At 46.0% G+C, this 11,192-nt stretch overlaps 1 long non-coding RNA gene across 1 annotated transcript in view; it reads right to left on the reverse strand.

The window, feature by feature from the left end:
- LOC125332428 overlaps positions 1–11,192 on the reverse strand; it is a 34,547-nt gene that overhangs the window by 22,428 nt on the left and 927 nt on the right. The window lies entirely within an intron of this gene.

The raw sequence follows: 11,192 nt of genomic DNA on the forward strand, positions 1-11,192 counted from the left end.
AGACCCTGCTCACACCTCCATAGCCTGGCCTGCTCTCCCAAAATGGATCCTCTTCTTCTGCTCCAGATTTCAGTTCTCATCTCTCCCTACTTTTCCATCTCATGCCTCTTCTCTGCCAGAACAACTGATCTCTAGAAAGCTCAATGCTGTGTTGATAGAAACTTTCCATAAGTTTTAGTTGTGCTGCTGCCAGGAAAATCCTTACTCCCACCTTTACCAGAGTTACAATCCAGTTTCTACATCCCCTGCGTCTACAATCTCCAATTTTACATTTCCTATTTCCACCCCACACCCATGAAGGATAAGTTTGTGCTTTGGAACATGGGCATTCTTCAAAGTCAGGAAATTAATTTAAAAATTATTAGCTCAAAATAAATTAATCAAAGGAATCAAAATGTTCAAAGCTAAAACTACCTCTCTTGGTGGTTCTTTTATAGAATCTTCCAGTACAAAGACCTAAAGGTGTTTTATGGCCATGAATTAATTTTGCCTTGTGGTGAAACCAGGAGAGATGATGGAGCTTCTCACCCTGCAGAATGAAAGCAAAGGCACAGAGCGTTGAAGAGGTGGGCTCCAAACTCATTCTCCTGCAGCAGATACTTTTATTTTTAGTTGGTGAACTAGTGACATTTTGCAATAAACATTAAATAACCAGAATATCAGATGTCCGTGAAAAGACCAAACAAACAAAAATATCCAATTCTGAGAATTTGTCCTTTGATGACTTTTCTAACCCTTAGCAGGGATTGGAATGGACCTCCAAATCCTGCTTGTTTTGGGCAATATGACACTTAAAGGATTTGTATTCCCAGCCCATAGGATAAGACATACTATGAAAATACTGTATACATCTGTTATATCGCCAATATTGTTCATTTAAAACAAGAAATAAGAACTTGAACTATTTTGGAGATGTTCTGGAGAAAAAGACAAAGCCATCTGGAGCAGAGACTATCAGGAGAGGAGGTCAGAGGCAGGAAGAGGGCAAGACATGGGAATGCAATGCCAAGTACTAGCTGTCATTCATGGGCAAGGATATGACATTTATGCAATGCAAACAGATTCAAACTCTCCTTCCCCACAGAACAACGCAGCAGGGCATATCCAGAAATCAGGATATTTGAATGCTGATTACTGACTTTCCTTTACCCTTTATTGAAACATTTAATTCTCTCTTGGTCTCTAAATAGTTTCAGATGCTTGCAAAGGTCTTTACTATATTAATATTTTTCCCTTCCCTTTCCACAAAAACTCTAGTTTTGGAGGAAAGTTATTTTTCCTTCCAGAGAAACGTGCCTTGCACAGAAAGAAATGTTTCTTAGAGGACAAATGCTAATCTGTGTTACGTACAAGTTATCTAGCACACCACCGCACACTGGGACATTTATCACTGAACCTGATAAAACACAAGAAGATCTCCAAAAGTCCAACAGATACACAAGCCAGCATGACTAACTGGGCAAACAAAACTGCAAGTTCCTCTGCTATTTCATCCGCAACAAGAAGTGAGTTTTGAAATTCTGGCAAAATCTTCTGGGTTTGTTTAGACCACATCACCATGACAGCAAAGCACTGCCCAGTTCTTCATGTATTGTACAGCTTTGCAAGAGATGGTGGTGAGGGGAAAATGAAGCTCAAAGGAAAAAACATGGCCAGATGTTATATGGGAGATCACAGGAGATACCCCAGCCCATGGATAACCTTCCTGTCCAACCACAGAGCTTCTGATGGGCTCTTTCTCTGGAGCAAGGCTGAATTTTCAACAGCATGGGTTGAATTTCCTGAGCAAGGCAAATATACTCCACTTGTTTTCCATGGCCAAGAGCTAATGAACTTGTGAAAGGCCACCAATGCAAACAACAGTCATGTATTCAAAGGGCAGGACTGCTCTCAGCTTAGCCACACTTCTGCTCTTCTATCCAGGTGCATTCAAAACCACCCACCTTCAAGGGTGGAATCAGGGCCTCGTGGGAGTTGCTGGTGAGAAATTTTCTGGTGAAACATTTTCAGGTCAAAACAGCAATGCAAGGCTGTTATCAGAGGACTGCAGATAAGGAAAGGTGTGCTGGTTTAAAAAACTGTACCAAAAAAAATTTTGAGAAGTTGACATTTCAAAAGGAGACAATTTTGCTCTGCAGCTCGAAAACACAATTTCAACACTTTGATTTACAATTTTTAAAGTAACTAACCCAAGCATTTTTAAAAATATGAAATTACATATTTTGATGGTGCTTGTGTGATTGCCTCTTGTTTGCTCACAAAAGTTTTAAAAATTTTTTAATGTTTTTCCTTGCTCTAGATAAAGGGAAGAGAATTTAAACCCTTGGGAAAACTGAGAAGATGTGAAAGGTTTTTGAGTCTGACCTGGGCAGACAAAGTGGGATTCCTGTCCATTTCATTCAAAATGAGGCACAAGGTTCCAGCCTGGCTCCTCTGCTCCTCAAAGGGGCATTGTTTCATTCTCAGATGATCCAATCATGCCACGATCTGTGGTCTGTTTATTTTGTCTCAAGCCAACAGTAGTTGCACAGGTACAGGGCTGTTTTTTAAAATGAGAGAAAATGCCCACACAATCCCAGTAAATCTCTAGACTCAAAAGGAATCCCTAAAACTAAAACATCTGTAAGGAGTCTGGTCTCATTCCTGTGACAGGTTTGCATTCAAGAATGTCATGTTCTTCTACTAAGCTGCTTGTTTGGAATTAAACTATTTTCAGCACTAAACACAAGAGATGTTAATTTGGGGCTTGCAGCCAAGGCCACCATTCCTATAGAATAGAAAGAGCACAGGCTGTTCTCTACAGCTCCTGTTCTGCTCATTGAGACAGAGGCAGAGGGCAACATCCACAGCAGCCCCATCCTGGTTAGACATCCTTCCTGTGAACTATGAAACATGTCAGCAGAATAGAAGGAATTTTTCAGCTTTCAAATCAGGACCTTTGGAGGGCCCTTCCCATTCACCACAGTGAAAAACAGCAAATTGAAATGCAGCCACTGCCTACCTCAGTTCCCAGGCATTTAGCAGATACTTGCATTGGCTAATTATCACCAGTCCTGTCCTACCTAGAGCTCCCAAATATTGCAACAAACTGCTTTAGGTAAGAACACGCACACAGGGGTCTGCGCACACCATAAACACCATGGGAATAGGTGGCATCTGGGTTTGAAGATGCAGCATCCACAGATTGGTTCTGCACAAATGCACTGATGAGGAGAGCCAGCCATTGGGTTCTGACCCCAGTTTCTAGATTCAGCAAAAAACAGAGGCCAACAGAATTTTTTTTTTTTCCTAGTGATTGGGCACTCAGCTGAGTTCCTGTGGCTGTAACTCAGCTGTGTTACAAGCCATCTCTAGCAAGAAGGCACTGGAGCAGGAGGTAATTGAGGGTTGGCTCCCAGAGGGAATTTTCCCTTAAAAGGATAACTACATTGTCATGAAGAAACCAGCTCACTTCCACTGCCTGCAGAGCTTTTTGCAAACACGGCTGCCAGAGCCGGGGGCGGTGGCAGGTATTAAGAGCAAACAGCCAGGAGCAGCAGGGCAGTGCCTGCTCCCTACATGCTAAAGAACTACTCCAGCCTCACTCAGCCACGCTCTGCCATGAAGGGTAGCAGGACACACAGGCAGCCCCAGGAGGTCACTTCAGTGCCATGTAACAAGAGGCCAGCTCCTATCATCTGCTTGAGGCAAAAAGAAACCCAAGTGAGGGATTGCAACCAAAAAACCACCCTCACAAGAAGCATTTGCACTCAAAATGAGCCATTTTTTCAGAAAGGGGCAGGCAGTGTGCCAGCTGAAAGCATGCCAAGGAATATTTCCAATCAAATATTTTTCCACCAGAAAATAACCAAAATCCCAGCTTTTCATTTGAGAGTCTGTGGAACAATTCTTATCAAAACGCTTTAAGATGGGATCCAGGAGAATGATGAAAGAGCAGAACCCCATGGTGGCCTCTCACCCAGCAGCAGACTGCTGAGAAGGGAGAGCTGGGTTTAAGTTCCCCTCCAGAAGACTCAGCCTGGTGACTTGAACCTCAACCTCCCACAACCAAGAGGAAACTGCCTGAGCTCTAACACAGCCCTGCTCCATACTCAGGATATGTCCTTGTCCTCTGGACAGCCCACCCACCTGGAGCTTTGCACTGTGCTCTCCTGTGCAGTTTTTACACGGAATGAAGCTGAAATGGGAAAGGCTGGATTTGGCCCAGCTATAGTGGCAGGCACCAATTCCCACCTCACAGCTAAAGCTTCTTTTGGGTGAGGTCTTCTACTCTGACTCATGCTCCTGCGGTCTCTAGTGCAGAATAAGCCACCTATCACACTGCAAGAGAAGGAACCAGGGCCTGGTGTTTCCCTTCACCCTGATGAGCGGACAAAATATGTGCAAGTGAGCAACAGCCAGGTCTGAAGTGAGCAGAGACTCCTGAGCTGGCAGTGCAACAGAGGCTTACACAGAGTAAAACACCATCCCTTTCTTTGAGGACTGGCAGCCCACAGAACCCCAAGCACCTCAAATCCTTCCATTGCAGTGGGGAGTCCAGCCAAGAGAGTGCATGAGACAGATTTCTGGTGACCAGCAAGTCATCGTTGCTGGAAGCAGGATCTCCTAGCATCGAGCACCTTAAAGAGACAGACCACCAGCAACCTCCTCCAGACCACAGAGGTCAGCTAAGGAGCTGCAGCAATTCTGCAGCTGCTCCCAGTTCTGCCTGGTAGTTGCTCCATCTGGTCCCATCCTGTTGCTACCTTTGTGAAGTGTCCACTTGAAATAGTCCCATTTCAGGAACTCCACAAGCAGCCATGGAGATTCAGCACGCTTCCTCTTCACTTTAGCAGTAGAAAATTTTATTTTCTAATCAGTCTTCCTCTGTAGAAAGAAGTATTAAAAGCTTCAGCAGGATAAGTGTGTTAGTGTCGATAGACAGAAACTCATCCACAGAGTAACAGCAGAAAGCTGGAGAATTACAGGTGGCTACAGGCACAGACTGGTTGCCATTCGGCTTTTCCTTTCTATGAGTAACAGCAAGAAAATGAGTCAGACTCTATGGCTGAGTCACAGTGAGTGAATATAGACTTGCTTTTCAGACCAAGAGAACTTGGGCAGGTGGAAGAAGAGCTCTGTATAATCGACCCCAGATAAACACATCATGGTCCCTCCATGTGCAAGTCCTGCTCTGGGGCCTAGGATCTGCAAACCCGTCCCAAAGGAAGACCCTGTGGTGGAATATATGATAAACATATGACAACATCTGCCTTGTGTTTCCTGTGCTGTGTGCAGATTATCTCTCTCTACAGATAACCCTGTCCTTTTCACAGAGAAGGCTGGGGTTTTAAAAACACTGCTGAGACCAGTGACAGTTTGAATCAGTTCATTCTATACCTGTTCTCAGACCACGTGTATCACATCTCAGCACCATCTACTCGACACTTGAGAGATGTGATGACACATCTGCCCGGGGTTGTTTGTTCCCTCATCCCTCCTGAGCACTGAAGCCGGAGGCAGGATAGGCAAAGTGCGCTTTCTGCATTCACGTGTGCTCTCTCCACACACAGAGCCGAGCTGACGCCCAGCTGAGCTCCCCCACCTCCTCTCCACTGATGTCATTATTTTCCATGTTGCTTGTTGTGCCCAGCAGTGAAGAAGCCCTGGGAATGCAGAAGCCCATGTCAGAGCTGTTTCTGCACTGATCACCAGCAACTCTAGCAGAGGACTTTAAAGAGAAGCCTGGTGGGCTGCAGTAAAATAAAAATCATCAGGCTACAATTTGACATCAGCAGAGCTCCTTGTAGAACACGACTCCGGCTGCTGTCCCAGCCCCCTCCCCCTGCCTCCAATTCCAAGACCATAAAATTACTCATTAGGCTTGGAACAAAACACTCTCGGTGCACTTGCATGTGGCTGGAGGCAGAGACAGATGTTTTGGGCTCTGGAAGAAAATTGCTGAGAGACAGAAATGAAACACTTCCAAAGCTTCACTGTACTCGCCTGCTCCTGTTGGACTCCATGGTTTTCCATGGGGTCAGATTAGAAGGGAGCAATGGCATCACTGAGCAACCCTTTGCTTCCACTTTGCTTTTATTAAATCCTCAAATACAATTTTCTGTTTCACTTCAAGATTTGCACTGAGTCCTTCAGCATGGCATAAGAGCAGCTCAGGGCTGTGCCTCTGGAAGTAGGTTTCAGCACTTCGGGTTTATGGTTAAAAGATCCTACATTGCAGGTTCACTTTTGTCTTGAAAAGAATAGGGAGAGATTGTCTTTAGGAGCCAGATGGTCCTCAGAGGCCCAGGAAGCAGAGGATCCTCCCTCTTTTTAGGCAAGCAGTAAAGTGAGAATAAAAACATTGCCTGCAGGCATGTCAGTGAGGGGATTAGGATTCAGTGTCCCGATTATTGCTTGGTTTATACAAGGCAACCTTTCCCACCTCCCATAACCAAACACTTGCTCAGTTAACCATCACATTCAAACCAGGGAGGGCTGAGACTCCAGCTCCATCATGCCATTTCTCTTCTTAAATTCAAGAAAAAATATTTTGCCTTTAGATCCTTCCCTGCTACATTTGCTTTTGGTCACACAGTAGATGTTTTAAGACCCACACTAGTGTTACATTCCTGGCTTTGAAAGACCAGGTTCCATGATTTCAGTAAGGCAAAGAGTTCAAAGCACAGCCAGAATGACCACTGTGACCTGATCATCACCATGAGACACAGACTGTCAAACCAGTAATCTCCCAGCTACTGGTCACTGGTACTCAGCCACTAAGAGAGTGTGAACATGATGAGCTCGTATGGACCTCCCTCAGCCAAGCATCACAGAAATAACAAATTGTTTCTCCTACAGTTATTTCTAAAATATCATTCAGGTACAAAAGATACTGGAGAGGTATTTTTTTGCCTCTCATGTATTCCTGCAGGATAGATGTGAGCCCAATTCTCCACAGCTGGAAGGAGACTACACCGAGTTGGAAGATGTACTGGACTCATGTCAGTAAGCTCTGTGTGGAGGTCAGGGATCAACAGGAGTGGCCTGACCGTCAGGAGCAACCCCCGTCACAGTGCTAATTACATGTAAGCTTCACTTTCAAAGCTACATAGAAGCTTAAGCTCATTTATCTTTACAAGCGATTTAAAGGCCTATAGGCTTTGGGAAGTGAGAGTGACAGGAGAGGGAAATGCCAAATCACCAGCTGAAACGTCCAGTTGCTGTTAATATGGACTGAGCTATCTGTGTCAGCACCATGCAGCACACTGGCAAGGCTCACTCACCAATCCCCTGGCTCCTTGAGACTTTTCCTTACCAACAAACAAACCCTTCAGTTTCTCTAACATGATTTCCTCCCAGTCTCATAATACTGGATTATTCCTAAACCTGAAGCAAAGAACGTCACTTTGTGATTCAGGCTGCTTCCTGAGCTAGGAGCAACAGCTCTGCTGAAATACCTTATTCTGTGCTGTCTGAAACACTACACAGCATGACAGAGTCTCGGAAGACAGGAAAAATGGAATTACAGACTTGTGAAATGGACACTGACAAAAACCTGAAGTGTCGAGCTCACTCAGATGCAGTCTGTGTTTAATCCAGTCATCAGACAGTCTCTGTTTAGCTAAATATTTGACTTCAGAATTGGGCCTGAATTATTATTGGCAAAGCTTCCAAGCTCCACAGGTCCCTCTAACAAGCTGTTCCTCTGTGGAAGCCTTGCAAGGAAATGAATGCAGCCTTTGAGGAAATTGCTGGAACCCTTCTCAGGCTTCCAGAGTGGGTTTGTGGAGTCCCGTGAAGTGTCCAGGCCTTCTAAAAGCTCCATATGTTGAGCATTAGAAGCTACAGGGCTGATGTTTGTGTGCATTTCTGGGATGTTCCCAGAGGAGTTCTGGCTCCGCAGCATGTCACAGGAACAGTTATCAAAGAAAGCACCAAAAATAACCTAGTCTACAGAACAACTAGAAGCCAAACCCAGACAAAAAATAAATAAGCTGGAGCCACACATGAAGCCATGCAGCCAGAGCTGTAACGTGTATTCCATTCTAATGGGATATATCTGAAAGAGCACAGAAATGGCAGGGTTGGTCCCTTTCATATACCCATAGCAGGGACATAAAGAGGCACAAACATACAACTCCTCACATCATCAGTGGCAGCCGTGTACCAGTGCCCAAAGATCTGGTTCAGGTGCTGCCAGGCACAGCCCACAGTCGCTATCTTAGCACATGGGGCTGTTTTGACACCCTGTCACATAAAAACAGTCCATCGGCACTGAAAGAGGAACGTGGTCATCCCCTCTCCCATGCAATATTCAATTTCCTGTCTGTGGCAGCATATGCCAGAAAAGACAATCCTCCAAGGATGGAGGCTGTTCCTCAAGCCAGGCTCCCCTACCATGGGCAGCTCCAGGGAAGCAGAAGCTTGACTTCCCAAACTACAGGCAGTTGCAGGCAGGAGTCACCTTCCAGTTTTGCTTCCAAAGGAAGATTATAAATTAAAGTCCAATTCGCTAAACCTCTAGGTAAGCAACTGTTTCTGCATAAACACATACTGTTTTGTGGGTTGTATTACATGGCTAACTGCAAATCTGACTGGCTTGAAAATCACAGTGTATACAACTAAACCAGGGAACTAACAGAGGCACATTTTAAAATAACATGGATTTAAGCAGCCTGGCTCGTGATTTTTGAAAGTGATTGAAAATAATGATTATCCTAAAGAAGTACATAAAAATTGTGCATGCAAGATAAGAGCACAAAATCCTCTGTCAGAGAGCTTCACTTCTAAGTGAGAAAGAGCACAAAGCTGGCTCAGCTAAAGTTATTCTTCAAGTGAAATAAAGTCAAAGATTTTTAACACCATTCTGAAGATGGGGTCAATGTCTGGAATATATTACAAAAAGGGCTCAAATTACCACCTCCCCTGTCATTCTTTATGCTACAACATTAGTGGAAAAATCCAAGAGCTCTCTTAGGTCTGTAAGCTAATAAATGGATTGCTAGGCAAGTGTTCAGTGTCATTAATAAATCGTCGCAGCATTCTGTACTTAGTATCAGCAGAAAGTCTTGGTCCCTTCCACCCCTGAACACATACCACTTTGGGAAGGACAGAAGGAACTGCCTACATTGCCTTTTTTTCTGCCTGCTGGAAACATCCAAGCTCACAAACAGATGCGAACTCTCAGTGCATCTGCTCTATTTCTCCTCCGAGATCAGCATTAACCCGCAGAAGAGCTGTGGGTGATGAGTCCTGGCTGATTCAAGTTCTGGAAGACAATGACATTATAACAGTGGCAGGTTAAATCCAGACAGCTTTCCATCCAAGAATCTCTTACAGCATAACAAAAGGCTAGCAAGAGCCAGGGGTCCCACCTAAGGCTGGGATGCACGGTACCTCCATAGTCCATGCAAGCAGGGATTTTCCCCTGCCCTATTCAGCGTTGTTTCTTCAGCCCCCAGGCACTAGGATACCCAGTGGGAAGGGCTCAGCCTTTCTCAGTCATTCCTGCTGGCGCCGTTCCAGTTTGTCTGAAGACACTTAAATATTCATCGCGAAAGAGCAAGACTCTGTCTTGCCGGGTGCACAGACTGCTCTCCAGGGAGACGGGACACCTGCCTTCTCCACTCCCTGCTCCATCAAGTCATTAATTATTTAAAATAACAGGAAAGAGCAAGAAAAACTCTTCGCACCAGACATGCTTGCAGCCTGTTGTTTACGGTGCTCTCTGGGGTCTTGTGTGGCCTGAGGTTTGCACCTCCCCTCCAGCAGAAACAAGGATCAAACCCAGCTTTCCCCTTTCCTCGGGGAGGATGCTCCACCCGCTAAGATATTGTACAAAAGAAGGGCTTCCCCTTTATCCAGACAGACCTTATGTTCACTTTTCCTACCAGAGAGATTGTCTTTTTTTTTTACTTCAGTTTGAATAAAAGGCAAACAAAACACAAATCCAAATCTCTGAGAGCAGCAGCTATCTATAAACCCCCACACATTCTGTGTTTGCCCAAGAGCTTAGGGTCCACCTCCCCATTTCACAGCTGGACAGGCCAAGCCGTGGTAGTGGTAGCTCAACTGCATCAGCAAGCACTTGGCTGCTGAATCCCTCGGTGATGGATTTCATTGAAATGGAAACCACCGTCTACCCGCCCTGAAGACATTTCTGGTATGCTGTGCCCACAGAGGGACATGTCTGGAGAAGCAGAGGGTCTCTGCATCTCTGCATACCCCCAGGACACTGCCTGCCTCCCCCCCACCTCGCACCACACCAAATGCCCCACGCTCTCTCACAGGAGCAACACAGACCCACACAAGTATCCCTGAGATAGGGATGTACCCCAAAACTGTCCTGAGCCCAGGGAACAGCCCCATCTGCACCTTGGAGTTTATTGCTAGAGCAGGAAATCGTGGCAGGTGAACAGCACTGGCACCCTCATGTGGTGACAGGCATCAGAGTGAGCTCACAGCCAATATCAGCGGTACAGAAAGACTTCTCCAGGGAGTCCTGACAAGGCCCCCATCTGTGGGCCAGCACGGTCTGCAGAGGGCATACAAACCTGATGTCACCTCTCCTATCCTGAGACCAGCAGCAAACAATCACAGAATGGTCTGGGCTGGAAGGGACCTTAAGGATAATCCAGTTCCACCACCTTCCATGGCCAGGGACACCTTCCACTATCCCAGGGTGCTCCAAGCTCCATCCAACCTGGCCGTGGATGCTTCCAGGAATGGGGTAGCCCCAGCTTCTCTGGGAAACCCGTGCCAGGGCCTCACCACCCTCACAAGGAAGAATTTCTTCCTAATATCCCATCTAACCCTGCCCTCTGGCAGTGGGCAGTCATTCCCATTTGTTCTGTCCTTTCAGGCCCTTGTCTAAAGTCCCTCTCCAGCTCTTTTGGCACCCCTTTAGGCAAAGGTGGCTCTAAGGTCTCCCTGGAGCCTTTTCTTCTCCAGGCTGAACAACCCCAGCTCTCCCAGTCTGGCTCCAGAGCAGAGGTGCTCCAACCCTTGGAACATTTCTGTGGCCTCCTCTGGACTCGCTCCAGCTGCTCCACATCCTTCTTACGCTGGGGAGTCCCAGAGCTGGATGAAGGATTCCAGTGAAGGAGTACTGGGTGGGGGGGGGGGGGAAACCCACAGAAACAGATGTGATGCTCCCCCCAACCTCAGCTCAGCCTGGTTTCTTCCTTATCATACTATCAAAATGGAGAAGA

This window comes from Corvus hawaiiensis, chromosome 13, assembly GCF_020740725.1.
Source record: "Corvus hawaiiensis isolate bCorHaw1 chromosome 13, bCorHaw1.pri.cur, whole genome shotgun sequence".
In the NCBI taxonomy this organism is placed as follows: Eukaryota; Metazoa; Chordata; class Aves; order Passeriformes; family Corvidae; genus Corvus; species Corvus hawaiiensis.